This window comes from Papilio xuthus, unplaced genomic scaffold (genome assembly GCF_000836235.2).
Source record: "Papilio xuthus unplaced genomic scaffold, Pxut_1.1 DF825946.1, whole genome shotgun sequence".
Lineage (NCBI taxonomy): Eukaryota > Metazoa > Arthropoda > Insecta > Lepidoptera > Papilionidae > Papilio > Papilio xuthus.
Window position 1 is genome coordinate 12,461,398 of NW_013532703.1, and position 16,647 is coordinate 12,478,044.

Here is a 16,647-nt window from a genome sequence, read left to right on the forward strand (position 1 = left end):
TCTATGAGCAACGGTCGCTTCGCTATTCCAGCGATTTTAGGTGGCCGCTCGCTCGTTTTCCACCTTTTGATTAAAGAAAAAACATACCGCTAAATACGAACATCATTTGAGTCGAATGATAGTAAAGTGTTTGTTAAAATATTGTTTTCACAAATTTATGATGAAAAAAATGTTTTGTTAAATTAAAAACAAAGACTTAATAAAGGTCATTATAAGTTGTTTCAGCCGATCTTCGCTGCTTGAAGTATTAGGGGCGGTGGTGCGTTAATATCATTAAGGCCGAAGCTTACGTCTATTTAAGGTCTTGTAATGATGTAATTAGGTCAGAATAATGAAATAATTTAATACATCTTTATTAAAATGTTAAATTTAATATTAATTGCAAAAAGAGAAATAAAAATTATCTAAAAGTATTTTTAACTTATCATACATGTTTTTGGTAATAAATCGATGATATTATTGGGTGAATATCAAAAGGATGGAACGGAATTTATTAAATACTAGATGTCGCCTGCGACTTCGTCCGCGTGGGATAAAAAAAACATAATTAGTAGCCTATATCCTCTATCAGACTATGCTCTACGTTTATGCCAAATTTCAGCGAGATCCGTTCAGCCGTTTTAGAGATACCTTGTAACAAACATCCATCCATCTAAACATTCTCATTTATAATATTAGTAAGATTGCAAAGTCGTCTCTTCGACACGAATTCTTGGTATGTTAAATTAGTCAATAGACAGTAAGTGATGAAGTCTCGGTAAGCATTGAACTAACAATACTAACCAGCTTGCGTGCGATCTTCTAGCTTTGCTGTATATTAGCCGACTAATCATGAGATTACACTACTAAAACATCTCTCCGAAAGCGTATAGTTATCTCTATATTTTTAATGATAATAAGAGGGATAGCAACATGTTTTTGTATCCGTGTTTCGGTAATGGAAACGTTGCCATCATGAAAGTACACATGTTGCAAATGTAGTAAATATGAGAAAGTACTTATGAAAATATTTACGTAAATTCGTTAACGCTTCGGTTTCACAATTAAAGTTTGTTCGGTATAGATTTCTAAAATATATCAACATATGAGTTTGTTATTAGTACTGTTTCCACAACACTAGATGATCTCTTTGGATCATCGGTTAAGCGTGGGGATCATTTATCGTCTAATATGGGACAGTTTAAAAGCCTTTATTCCAAATCATATTGTGATATTTAAATAATGCAGGTTAAATTGATGTTAGTAAAATGTGAGGATTCATTAGTGAGCGGCAGTTAGGTAATGATTTGCGGTGGCAGTCATCACGTCCGGACGGAATTAAATCGGTGCACTGGCCGAGTACTATGACAATAAACACTTTCACTAGTATTTAAAAAAAATATATCTTTTTTTTTAATTTCCATCGATCAGGAATAATAAAATATGTGATGCTGCCAGTATCATAAGTTTATATATTTTTTAAATTATATTCAGCCAAGATATTGAGTAAAACATGGTTACGAATTTTAAATCCTTTGGCATCGGAATAAGGTCTCTTCGAGCAAATGCTGCGAATGATTTGTGAAAGTTAACAGACGAATCAATCGGAAGTAGAGACATATTTCATGCGGCGGTACTAAGGTGTGTTCTGGTCCAAACGTATGAAACACCTATCTATAACCGTGTGACTAAATTGCTGTTCCGTGCAAGATAAACTGGACAAGATTAATGAGGCTAGCGTGCAAAACGTTTAAACCCATTTCCAACTTAAATCCGACGAGTCAGTTCCATATATTAGGGGCGGCGAGAACGTTTCTGGCACAAATTTTGATCATTAACATTAACCAAATTAGTTGGCTTTAAACCGCCCCGAATCCGGACCGTTTTATGAACGAATTGAATAAATTACATCCACATGTAAATCTCGATGTGCTCATGTGAACGGTTGAACATAGAAATTGTGGCAATTCGCGGATTTAACATTAATCAAGCGATTTCCAAGCGGTTACATGTAACGTTTTGTTGTTTAATTAAAATTTACATTATTCAAATACGAGGTGACAATTGAAATATATTATACAATTATAAGTACCCAGCGAACAAAGATAGAGGACAGTGTAGGGAATGAATTATTATGTAATAGATATTTTAAAAATCTTTAGTCAACTTATATAAAAACGGCTAAAACACTTACGAATGTTTGGTGATGTCACTGACTAGTTTCGAGCCCATCGGAGGCCCTTCATCAGGGTGAGTGGGACTGGTATTATTTCGCGGACGCGGCCCGTCGTTACTTTTTTTTTAAATAAGTTTATTCTAATGTCTCACGAAAGTTTGAATAATTTAAAATCTTTAGTCTTCAAATATGCTCATGTATGTGAAAGTTTTTTTTTAGTAAAATAAAAATAAAATATCTATTTAGTATTTGTAATGTGCCTGTTGTAGTCAAACACGCAGTACGAATAGAGAGCCGTCATAATTCTTTGTGAGCATAATTACAAAGCTCTCTATTTCATGGTTCTGTGATCACTAAACCAATTTAAACTGAATTTTACGGATGAGCCACTTTCATGATATAATTTGAAGAAAACTTTTGATAACATGATTATGGGATATATTGTATTTTGTTTTATATTGACATAGTTTTAAAATAAAGAAAAGTCGTTTAATAAAATCAACTAATTAACATAAGATTCTATTATATTTGTAGCATTTATCGTACTCTTATACACATACATTGTACACTAGCGGTCGCCCGCGTCTCCATCCGCGGGAAATTATAAAAAAACTTTAATTAGTAGCTTATTTGTTCTTCCAGGCTACGTGCTATATGTATGCCAAATTTAATCGCGATTCGTTCAGCCGTTGTGGAGATACCTTTAAATAAACATCCATCCATCCAAACATTCGCATTTACAGTATTAGTAAGAAGAAATAATGAAACTGAGATTGTTTTACAACATAAACAGTAAAAATAAAGTTTTATTATATCTACTTCTTGGCAAATAATTCTCTATTAAAATCAGTAATTAGCTGGAACGGGAAACGCGGGAACCGATCTTGTCTTTTTTTAAAACGCTTAGTTTTACTTACCGGATGCGAGCACTTCCCTCGCTCATTCTTTTAAACGGTTCTATCCGAGAAAACAATTATGTCAATCAGTCTCTGGTATTACGGCTTACTGTATATACCCTTATTTTGTTCACTTGTTTATTTATTTTTGCGAACAAACTGTATTCTACTAACAATTTCAATTCCCTAGAAGCAAATGAAATTTTACAACGGCTTTATTTGTAGTTAAGATGTAATAATCCTACTTAGATAGGAATTTAGATAAACTTAATATGAAATCTGGTTTTCAAATTACGTTACCTTTGATTAAAATACGTGCAGTTCTCTGCTCAGTTGCTTTGTGCTTACAAATGTTATTTATGAGACGATGATTGTATAAAAATAGATAAATACAAGATTCTTATAATTCTGCGTCTCTCAGATTATAGCGTAACCAATGTTGGTACAATGTACTGAGGTCTTCGCGCGCGATACAAGTCGAATGTAACGAGAAATTACGGGCAGCGATGTTATGCCGTTGTGAAACTGTTGTATTCTATTTTTCATGCCGTTTTAGTGCCGTCACAATGCCGGACCTCTGCGATGCGATAATAAAACCAATAACGTAGGTGGTCCCGCACTGTGCGGCGAATATGTCTACATTTTTGAGCTCTATAAAATTTTACTATTCGAATCGAACAAGTCAAAATCAGCTTAAGTTTTATTATGCTCCCGATTTAAATAAAGTTATTGCCGTCATCATTTCTGACGTTTGTTCTTTTCATGAAAAGTACAATAAAGTCAATTTAACAGTACATTTTATTTCTATTATTTTATTGTACCTTATTTCTAGTTTATTATCATCACTATGAGTTCTTTAATTCATATTTTTTTTGTCAGTAAATAAATTAAAACGTGGCAACTCTAAGTTTAGCTAACGCAGCGTGATTAAAATTTTAAACAATAATTTAATGAAATTTCAAAATAAGAATGTTATGTTAAACAGATGATTTATTATTATGTAGTTTCAACTAGAAAATATACCAAGAGAAAATGATGTTCTTTAAAGATGAACTTTCTTTGAGGTTGCGTTCGCTGTAATGACGTACGCGTTCCTAGAAGCTTCAAAGCTATTTACTTAGACCACACTTTTTTATAATCCACTCTTGTTTACCGCCTAACATGACATGACAGACAGAGTTCTATTTTAGATATGTTTGGATACTATTATGTCTCATTTGTGAAAGAAATCTTAAGGTAGGCTTCCATTGGCCAGCGTCGGACGCACCGCACGCATCCGTGTGTGCAGTTCGACCGGTCCGCAACGGATTTTAGTTTGCTACGTCTGCTATGCTGCGTCAATCATACGTGCCGCTCGCATCATATAGTGCGACCGGCGCGGGCCAATGGACGCGTACCTTTAGATGGACTTGCCTTCTGGTGGACCTAATATTAAGAAACCAATTAAAAGATATTTATAACACGTCCACTATGTACATGTTGCAGATTTCTTGTCAGCTTTGTTAGTTAATTTAACGATATTTTATTATTTCAGGTACGTGCTGTTTGTTTTACAAGAAGACATAATATGGTAAATATTAAATTCTATCATGATTTTTTTTATACTTAAATCAAAAAGTTTGTAAATAATGATTATTTCGATATCATATATTTTATACATGTGTGACTTTAGAGAGATTGAATTTTATTTTTAAATGATTCCTACTCTAAATGTATCATGGGATGCCACGCCGATGCGACGAGAATATTTTTATAAACTAATTGGTTCAATTTATCGATCATTGTCCAGACGGCATGGCGACTCGTGGCGACAATTTAAATGTCACGGTTTGTTGCCGTCCATTTAGATAAACTTTTTTTGTACTTTTCTTTGATTATTGTTTGTTATTTGGGATTCCATAGTCAATTAGATCTGCAGTATTTTAACTTCTACTCCATTTGTTAAAGTCAAACAATTGCCAAGAGTTTTCACTGCTCAAATACTTGTACTAAAACATATTGATATCTTAGTTTCTGCCTTGTTTTTTATGCCTGACCTAAATTTAGTTAAAGGGAAACGGTTGTCTATTTCAATCAAGAAATTTCCCCGAGCTTCTCCTGGCCTAACATTGGCCGAATCTTATACTAAAACATGATACCTAGAGTAAAGACTAAGAAAATAACTAGAAATAAGATTGTATTTGACCAAATTTGTATCTAGGTAATCTAATTCAAATCTAGCTTAGCTATAAATCAATTTGTCTACAATTTATTGTAGTTCTATTTCTTTCTTATAAAAGTGCATGTTTCGCGCTTTTTTTAAAACTTCAAAAGAGGTTTTCATGTTATAGATTTCGTTGGCGCAAAAATAGTAGTTGTCGGGCGCGAGTTTTGTGGCATCGGTGAGTGCTTTCGAGCGGCACTCGACCGACGGCGACTCAATGCGCACTCGTCGCGGCAATCGTTTTGACTGCCGACGAGATTGCTTAGGTTGTCGCATCTGATTGAATTCACCCGTACGACCGCCCGTCGGCCGCTCGTCGTCCGCCCGACGACCTGCCTGACCCGGAAAATTAAGCTAACCACACGAACGTCGATATGTGTCAAGCCTTTCCACCAACTAATGAGAATTTTTTTTATTGTACATTGTTACCGACTACTAGTTTAAGAGTATGTACTTTTCAATTTTATTTTCTTAACATACTCCTATATTCATTTATGCATATTGACTAAGGAGACTTACTGGACCTTTGACATCATACTTTTACACATGGTTCAGATAGTGAAATCTAATTTTTTTCTACACACATTTTTTTTTTCGTAATAATAGCACAATTCCGATGTTAAACAGAGTACAACGTTCATTCGGAACAACAGGGTCAAGAGGTCGCTGCGAGTGTGAAACGAATTAACGCCGCGTGAATTGTGCTCATCGCCGTACAAACCGAATTAGGAAAGCGGCTAAATGTATTACTGGGCATTACACGCTGCGCCGTAATGGCGCAGGATAACGTAAGTAAACTGCGGTCGCTAAAAGCATTTCAAGAGGCGAAACTTTCCCATTCGTGTCTGTTAATATATTTATTGTTAATGTAAACACTATACAAAAATACTTTTATGTTTCTTATATCGTAATGAATATACGAATAATGGAAAAGAACTTAGGACAGATAACTTTTTGTAAAAAGAGATTTACATAGTGATAAGTTTAGAAGCATATTTTAGTGAATATAATTTTCCTACTGTGGTTATTTGTAGCAGTAACAGTACTGTAAATTAAAATTCTTTCTAGCAGAAATTGTCGAGCATCGAAGGAAGAAGCCCCGACGGCTTGCCGTCGTGAATTACCGGCGTACGGGGGCAGTGGTTAATTAAGGGCTACCGGAGGCCCACTTACTACCCAATTGATTGCATCTTAGATCTCTAGACGACTACTGAAATATACACTTGTATAGTACACTTCCTAGTACTATTTAAATGATTTACGAAACACCACAAAGCTTTGATAAACAAATAATAAATAAACATTTTATAAAGACTACGGAGTTATTGCTTGTTAACATTCCTCGCGTAAGTACTTGGACATCATATATTCATACGATTGAAGCGGTGTGCACATTAAAATATAAGCATGTCATAAACATAATGAATTATGTATGAAATTTATGCAGCTAAATTAAGTTCTCTGAGATACGTGAGAATGACCCGGCTGTCATCACCTTTGTATGTTTAATGTTGTATGCACGCGCGCGTTGTATGTGCAAAATTACCAGTTGTGTTGAACGAAAGCCAAATACGACAATGCGACCGAAAGTGACGCGACTTGACGCGACATGAAAGTATCAAGTAGTCATTGCATATATTTGGGTTAATCTTAGTTAATATTATACTCGTAAATGCGACTGATTCGATGGATGGATGGATGTTTGTTTGAATGTATCTCCGAAACAGCTGAACAGATCTCTCTGAAATTTGGCATAGATGTAGAAGATTACAACTAATCACGTCATTTTTAAATGCGCGGACAGAGTCGCGGGTGATAGCTAGTATCGCCATAAATAACACTTTAAGTAATGGTTGCATCATGTCGCATAGTATTGCGTATTTTAGAATTTGGTGATAATTTTGTAGCAAAATAAATTATATCAAAAGCGCTCTTAACGAGTCTAGGGATATTTAAGGAAAGTTTGTGTACGGAACGAACGCTTTAACAGAATATGTTCGCACACATTCGCTACCGTAAACAGTGGCACGCAATTACTCAACTATTTGCATATAACCACGTAAGATAAATGATTGTAATATTTCCTTAGGCATAAATTTGATGCTCGGCTTACTATTCTGTGATGTCATGAGTGGTTTGTTTAAATTTTGCTTTTATTTAATGCAAAAATATTATTTAATAAAATAAAATACTCAATAGCTAGATGACGTTACGGTGATTCTTATAAAAATATAAGTTTTTAATAAAGATTTTTTTAGAGATTAACTATATTTAAGTTGTATAATTTCTAATATTAAACATTAGGTACTGCAACATCTAATCGTAAACAACTAGTTGTACTAAAGATTATTTTAATTTATTTGTGTATATTGGTGGAGTGTTTTATTTTTAATTAAATTAAATAAGGTAGTCGTTGGTAGTAGCTAACTACTAGTTTAATTAGGATCCATGCACTAACTACATATATATTCAAGTTATATATATATATATTTGTTTGATTGCGTAGTGAAGCACAGAGACCTATATAGTTAACCATATAACTCAATATAATGTTTTGGTAGCACGATGCACGTGTGTCGAACACGGCGCGATGTTTAGAACGCGTACAAAGTTGATAGGGCAGGCGTTCCGATAATGCGCTTAACCCGGCAGGCCGCTATGTACCGCATAAATCATTGCTAAGTGAGATCGGACCCCGTGTGTGAACTCGTATATCACCCGTGTAAATGAGACTTGCACACACTTCACTATATCCTTCTAACAGATTCAATAAATTATATTTTCCCCTTGAATAATTCTATCGAGGAATAGTCTGTGTATTTTATTATTTTGTACTTTTCGTTACGATTTCCAAGTGTAAAAGACAAAAATTTGTGTTCTTTAGATACTAATATTGGTGCATTTAGATGAAGGCGGAGAGTTTGTCTGATTGAATACGATAAAATATCAAACATTATTAAATTATGATATTTTCTTTATTCTATTTGATCTCTAGGAATAAATTATCAAACGACGATACCGCTAAATACCGCCTACGCTTAATTTAACTTGTCTTCAGACCATACGAGGAAAAGATCGACATAAAAGTATCCGAAGAGCTAATCAATTCTCTTTAATATATTTGATTTGAAATTCGCTTTAATTTTAGACTACATTGATGGAATAGGATCGCGCATCGGCCAGTTCACAGGGAATGGCAATAAAATGGCACGCTACATTGAACATGCCCACATTGTACTAAAACGGACCAATGCACAGCGTGTTCCAAACCGCACCGACCCAACACTCAAACTACACTCGCTGTATTTACCACATATGCCCTAAAATCATCTGTGTTTTATTTTTACACGACTAATAGCTAATGGTTTTTGCGTATATGTCCAATATGTTTGACTGTTTTTTGAAGAGTGCGATGGGATCTTCTTGATCAACTGTAATATTTTTTTGTTTTTAACATAGTTCTTTCTACACAGACCAGCCTGTATTCAATTTGGTTATGTGACTTTTTTTGTATGTTTTGTAGAAATTCTGTTTCTACATTTCAAGTGTACAGTGTGCAAAATTAACAGGTAATTTTAGGATAGTATCGGGAGTATTGAATCGGGAGAATTTAGCCTGGAGCCTACACGGCGATGCGACGGCAAAGGACGAACCTCCAGATAGTAATAATCTGCCAATTCAAGGCGTTACTGCTGTTAAGGTTTCTATTGAATTACCCTAGATTAGAAACTGGAACGTTTTCTATTTAATTTGTAATTTGAAATCCTTGTAACAAATTTTATTTATTTTAATTATCAATAATTTATGTTAGTTGGAATAACTTTTTATCTGACTTTATTGTTTCCTGTAATATTACAAAAAATAATTACGATATGATAATAAGCACGAACAAGTTTGTTATCTAAACAACAAAGTGTTATATTAAACATTAATATTACAAAGTCGAAGTAGAGCGAAAGAATACTTGATGTATTCTCTACCAACTATTTACCTCATCGCACGCGTATAATGTATTCTGGCTTTAGAGCCGCCCTCGTATATCTTACGTGTGTATCTCTAGTAGACGTCAAAGCTTATTCCATGCGACTTTGTAATAAATAACAAGCAAGTATTACCAACGTATAGGACTGTAACGTTCGTTTTATGTCGGTTAATTAATTGGGTAATTTCCAATGTAAACTGACACAAGAGGCTAAGGGATAGGTTTTTTTTAATAGATATTATCACGCGAACTGTCTATATACGGAAGGGTGATCCAGATTCTAGAATCAAGAACATTTCCGATTTTACAATTGTGTGTTGCGGGTCAACAGATCTTGATGAAATTTGGCACAGATGTAGAACATAGTCTTGAAGGACACAAGCTAATTATTAAGTTTATTTTATTACAGCGCAGACAGATCGTGGGTTAAGCTTGTAAGTTTTAAATCCTTCTTTGTCGATACTGAGTTACAAAGTCATTCAGTCTATGTTAGCTTTGCTAGGTTCCACAATTTAATGATTGAGGGTACGGAGTTCCGATCACGAGATCGGGGGTTCGAATCCAGGCATTCGACTATTGTAATCATATCCTATCACAAGCCTAGAGCTTACTTGGAATGATGCATGAAATATTAGTAAATTAATTTTATAAGAAAAAATCTTATGTAGTACGCTTAAAAACTTATAAGATATGTAGTATTACCTTTTAAAAATTACTTTATGAAAGTTATGACGAACATCATTCCATATCTGTAAACATCGATTAGTACGAACGTCGTGCGATGATTGAAGATGTTATTGAATGTGATAAAAACAAGTTTCACTATAGAAGGTTCGACGACATTACCATGATATCCACACTGGTTATTAATGCTTAGGCAAGGAATACGTTTATATTCTTAGTATACTTAATAAGTCAACTACGAAACCGTAACTACAATCTGATCATTAAGCTAATGATGTTGAAGCAAATACCGATATACTGTTAATACAGCTAACTCAATTAGTATAGATCGTTCAATTACTTACAACCCTGTATCCTGAACGAGACACGGTTAATATTTAACCTTCAATTAACTGTTCAAGACATGCCTTTCGCTTGTTAAACCTCGAATAAGCAGCTATTAAAATTAATATTGGAATAAAGGTGTGAATTAAAACAGAGAGTTGATAATATTTAATAAATGCTTTGATTCTATAATTCAATGCAAAAGCAAGTAAGACTTTTTGGAATAAAAATATATTAGTTATGTAAAATAACTTACTTTTTGCTACTTTTTCACAATCTAATATTATAAATGCGAAAGTTTAGATGGATGTTTATTAGGAGGTGTATTCAGAACGGCTGAACAGATCTTGCTGAAATTTGGCGTAGATGTAGAACGTAGTCTAGAAGAACAAATAGTATACTACTTCTAGGATTTTTTAATTTCGCGCTGACACAGTCGCTGCAAGACCTAATAGCAAATGAAAATAAAAAAGAAATTTTAAGAAAGTTGCAAGAAATAAAAAAAAAACTTGTTAAAAATTATACACTTATTCCCAGGGTTTTAATAGAAGCAAGGTCTAGTTTGGGTTGAACGATAAAAGTAGAACGTTGCACTAAAAGTTAACAATTGAACCACAGCAGCAGTTTTCCTTCGGTAATAGTCCCCGTCCGGGTAGGGATTAAAAATTGACTAAGTCGGGGTGACTGCAATGCGCGTGGTGAGTGTACAAACTGTACACTTTACACACTTCACATTACACGTTACACAGTACACAATTTGCATACATTATACTTTAGCTTTATTGGTTACATTTTAAAAAGTAACAAAGCGCATTCTCCACATGGGATGTTTTTAAATTTTTATTTGCTTCAAAACTGACGACATGTAATTATTTGAGAGGATGGTGAATGTTTAAATATTTCATAGCAGAAGGCTTCTTCCAAGATAAATTAAAAGCGGTTAAATTGTCATATAAATTATCAAATTTCATTTTCCTTTTAATATTCCTTTTTTGTTTTGTTTACTGCACTTATGCATTAAATTAGCACAAATTTATACCATTTTTATGTACAAAAAAATTACATAATGAGTTGATAGTCGTTCGGAATTAACATTTGATAAATCCATTCGAGTTATTTGGTCTTGCAAGTTATTTTTTTTTAACTTCATCGTAAAGGATCGCCGAGGTTGTTAATTGTTTTATTTTTATTAAATTACCCCCGACCGTGTCATGTCGGCGATATGTTCGACATTATTTATTACATAACAAACAGTTTAAATCTTGTTTTATGATGGGTTAAATGCGAAATAAGATCTTTACGAGCACTTGTTCCTGATTTCGATTATTGGCGCCATATAATATATGTTACCGAACGATTGTAAATACCGGAAGTCTATAATTTGCCTACCAGCCCTCGTCACTTTATTGACTGTAATGATTGTAACCAATAAACTGTGTGTGTAAACCCATCAGAGCTCAAAATGTCAAAATTTAAGCCGTCACTTTGTACACTTGTATATGCAAATTTGGAACACTTTACAATTTGCCTAGGTAAATTAAAAAGCTGCGGCATTTACTATAAGTCTTAAGTCTCTCGATGCGGGCAGCGCGGATGACAGATGCAGAATATAAAATCATACAAAGCAAACTAAAATCTGTTGTGGGTCTTCCGTGCTGTGTGTCCGGTGCGTGCCAATGGACGCGTACCTTAAGTTGTTGACGTATACAGAATACCATATATTAATTCAATGTTTAGTATTAAATTGTATCAGGACACAGTTGGGCGAAGTGGTTAACGGCTAAGGGGGAAGGAAGGGGGAGGGAGGCAAGAGATGTCGAGTACTCCGATAATAAATTACACGTATATCACATCAATATATTCTCTGATGACGGTCTTATTTTATTAGGATTTTACTTTCAATATTTTAGTGTTAGGGTCGTGATACGTGTCTCGTAACTTGTAAAATACATTTTATTCCTCATTGGGGAATATAGAGTCGTATTTACGGTGAATATAAACTTTTTATGCCTTATTTCTATTTGGAATACCATTGCTCTACTTACAATATAAAATACTCTCAAGTTAATATTAAAATTTGACATCACTTTGAGATACAATTTAAAGTATTCAGTACTTAATGTTATTTTTGCTGACTGAAAGATAGATAATTCGCCTTTTGCTGCCTTAACGTGTTGACCGTATTCGTAAATTAAAGTGTCGATTTATTCATGTTCTCGTTTTGTTACGTTATATTATTTTATTTAACTTTTATTGAACAAGAGCCAAGCCCTGTGTACTCAGGAGTCAATCCGTTGCCCTTATCATTTATTCTATTTTACATTTAGTGTTGAAAGAAAAAACAAGTATAAGATCAATGGACAGTTCATTATAAGAAAATTTTCGGAAAAAATAAAAAGTTAAAAAGAAAAGTACCTTGTTATTCGTTTCAACACTCAATTAAAATTGTTGTCGAATTTAAAAATTAAATTCTTTATTTGGTTAACGCGGGAGAGTAATTTGAGTGGGACGAGAGACAGGAGGCCGACAGACGTTTTTTTTTTGTTAATGGGCGGCGGGTGTGGTTACATTAATTATGACGGATGAATCCCAGGGTGGCTGTGGTAAGGTACCGGAAACTGTTCAAGCATTGCCGACTTTTAAAGTGTTTTTAAACAATAGCATGGATTAAATATTTATCAATGTCAATTTTTTAACGTTTGTTGATTAAGTAATGAATTTAAAAAATCAAATAAAAAGCCACGGTCTTTTATATTTGTGCGTGTCTTTTATTAGTGTTTATAGTTTCAACAACCTTGTAGAAAATTAGAGATGAGATTTTAAATAAAGGACCAGACGGACTTTTACCGTTCAGATACCGCAATTTTAAAAGCGCCAATAGCCTAATGGTTAAGTGTTCGGATTTCCGATCACGAGGTCGAGGTTTCCAATCACACCATTCGAATATTAAACCATATCCTAGCTTAAGCCTAGAGCTTAGTTGGAATGCTACAAGAAATATTATTAAATTAACAAAAATCTGCTTTTATTTTGATAAAATAAAAGCTCGATGAAATACTCAATAATGTATGCGTAGATGTTTAAATGTAAAAGAAGGGAGAGAAGTGTGTCAGGAGCTCGCCATATGGAGGTATGTGCTCTCTGCCTACCTCAAAATTATTGCAATGTAATATATGCACATACAATCTACAATTAAACTTATAACCTTTCTGCGTCTTGAAATTATCGGATTATAACAGTTCCTTAAAACAATTATAATTACAGTGACATAAATCATGTGTTAATAACATGTTCGATATCGCAGTATGAGAGTTAATCTTTGTTTTATAAGCGATGACGATGAATAAAAAATCTTTATCTTATCTAACTAAACACGATAAACATAATATCCGATTGATAGTAGAAAGATTTATCATTGTTTTGTATTTTAATAATACCTAGTCTCCTAATAATTCACAATAACCGGTTAACCATGGGTTTCTGTGCGCAAAATCTCTGTATAAAATATCGCCATCCTTATCTTTTATCCATGAGAAAACAGGGATAACAATATGTTTTAAACGGGAATTTTGGTATCAGAAACCCACGGTTAATTAATCGTTCACTAGGCGATTTTTTCTAAATGGTTACATCAAAATTAACTCTTAATAACTTTACTTGAAAATAGAATTGTAATAATGAATTTCTTGTTGTTACTTACGCGTTTTGACTTTTCGCGAATAAAAAATATAAATTGAATCAGCTCCAATATTATCTTGGGTAGCGAATAAGAATTTTTCACGTGTTCAGGGGGCGGCGGAATAAAGTTGACGGCATGTCTCTGCCGGGCCCCGACTTCCGGCGCAGCTTCCGGACCGGCAAATTGTATTCGATTGACGATTGTGTTTGCATACGGTTTATATCTATTTGCCAAATAAAAACCCAATCGAAATGTTACATTTTACTTATATTTGCCACCTGGTAATAAAAGCAAGATCGAGGGTTAGTTAAGTTAGTATAGAAAAGGTGAAAGTTAGGTTAGTTTGCGTTGTATATCTTTCTATTAATAATTTTATGTTCAAGAAATTGAACAAGAAATGTAGTATAATAAATTTTAGTTATTATGAATTGAAGAATAGAAGTATTGTCTCTTTTATAAAGCTTTAAAATGATTTTAAATTAAAACTAATTGACTTCAATTCCCAGTTCATCGCCATCTTTTTTTACGATATATTTTCGTAATTAGGTTAGGATAAAAGTAACATGATCATATAGTCTAAGTCAAAGTAAACAAATATTAAGTCCCTTTTTGTTCTTAATTATGTATCACAAAAAGCAATGCCGCTGTTTAATTATGGAAGCTGTCTCATTTGTCTTTTACAGCCAGTAAGTAGGGCTTGAGGGTTAGATCCGGATTTACGACGCATATTATAATAACTAAAGTACTGTTTCAATAACGGAACGCCCGATGGCAAGGCGCTCGTCACTTGTTTGTACAATATTATATACAATGAATATTCATTCGAAGAAGAACCCCTACATTGAATATGACGCAATAATATTTCACCTATGTACACACACTAGTATTCATCGCAGTGTGTGTATATGGAATTAATTCGGTACTAAGCCTATAAATACACTTGTGATGTATTTATTACTAGCCGTTACACGCGATTCCATCCGCGCAGAATTAAAAAGAACTAATTAGTAGCCTATGTTCTACGTCTATGTCAAATTTCAGCCGGATCCGTTTAGCTATTCTGGAGTTACCTTCAAACAAATATCCATTCATTTAATCATTCGCATTTATAATATTAATAATTAAAATAAGATTAGTAAGACAGTAAAATAACTGATATTTGGCAAGCGAAAAGTGTACTTCGGTTTTTTTTTAATATCGTAACTTATAATTTTAATACATTTTATCAAAGTTTAATAATTTATAAGAGGGTAATAACCTTAACGTGTTAAAACATGTATAAAAATTAAAAATTAATCATTATTTTTATTTTAACTTCATAATAGTTATCTGTTTAATCATAACAAAACAGTCACGGAATTTATCTTATTCTGCCAACACCAAATATCCTCGGAGTAATGGATCCAGCGTTACTATTTCATAATTTATTTTATGCGCAGTTTTATGTGTAATACGACACTAATTCCAGAACAAATGTTTCTACGTTCTTAGTTCCCCAAAATAGGTTTTATTACTACAGCTATTAAGAAGATCGCTGGAAATGTGATCTTTAATCTTAATATTAAGGATCAGTGTGTACACTCCGTTACCATTATCAGGCTTCCAGGAAGCTTCTTTTATATTAAAATAATACACAAGTGAAAATGTAACTAAAAAAAAAGATATTGTTTAAAGATTGAAAATTACCAAGTTAAACGTTTATCCTGTTACCTTACTTCTTATCTTACTAATATTATAAATGCGAAAGCTTAGATGTATGGATGGATGTTTGTTTGAAGGTATCTCAGGAACGGCTGAATGGATTTTGATGAAATTTTGCATATGTAGAACATAGTCTGGAAGAACACATAGGCTAACAATTAAGAGGCGAAGCAGGCGACAGCTAGTTATTTATAACTTTAGGCTCCATAACTTCTAAAGGAAACGTTACTATACCATCGTTTCTTCTACTCAACAATTTTCAGCGGGGATTATCAGGTCAAGTCCCTGCTTTGCTGGAATAACAGTCTACCGACCATGAAATCTCGATCTACAAATGTAAAATTACTCAATTGAAAAATTTACAGATCTTACGGCTTATAAACCATTTTGTTTCCTAAAGCACAACTTATGTTGTAGTTCGAAACGAAGTAAATCGAATTTCATTAGTACCCTGCCCCAGCAATACCGGGTGTATTGCAGCTACCAGGATGTTTATTATTAGCATAAATTCCTAGTTCTAGTAGCCGCCGTACTCTCTACATCTTGTACAACACGGAGTCTGAATGCAAACTACGGTGTTACGAATTCAATGTTCTTTAATTCAACAGATCCTACCACTCTATCGATTACTACACGCCTGTCACTATATAGATTACATAATATTGGAACTCTAAGGAAGAAAATACGACATTGTGCCGGTGTATCACTAGACTTATTAAAATGTCAACGTTTATGTCCCCTCACTAATCAATCTGATACTTGACTTGGTAACGAAAGCGCGCCTAAGGGTTTAAGGGTAAGCGAAAGGTTTTTAACTAATAATGTCTAAAAGTATATACTGAGATTTAAAATAAGTAGTATCACGTTTAACACACTATACCAAATATTATGTATATTTAAATTTGCTCCAAACTTGCTCGTAGCTATGAAACCCATCTACTTGCTCTTATTCTTAAACACCTACTAATGTTACAAAACGGTGAACGTAATCTATAAAGGCGTCCCGTTTTCCCAGTTAAAGAA

At 33.7% G+C, this 16,647-nt stretch overlaps 1 protein-coding gene across 2 annotated transcripts in view; it reads left to right on the forward strand.

Moving 5' to 3' along the window:
- LOC106124557 (agrin) overlaps positions 1-16,647 on the forward strand; it is a 128,326-nt gene that overhangs the window by 18,338 nt on the left and 93,341 nt on the right. The gene's annotated exons all lie outside the window — the stretch shown is intronic.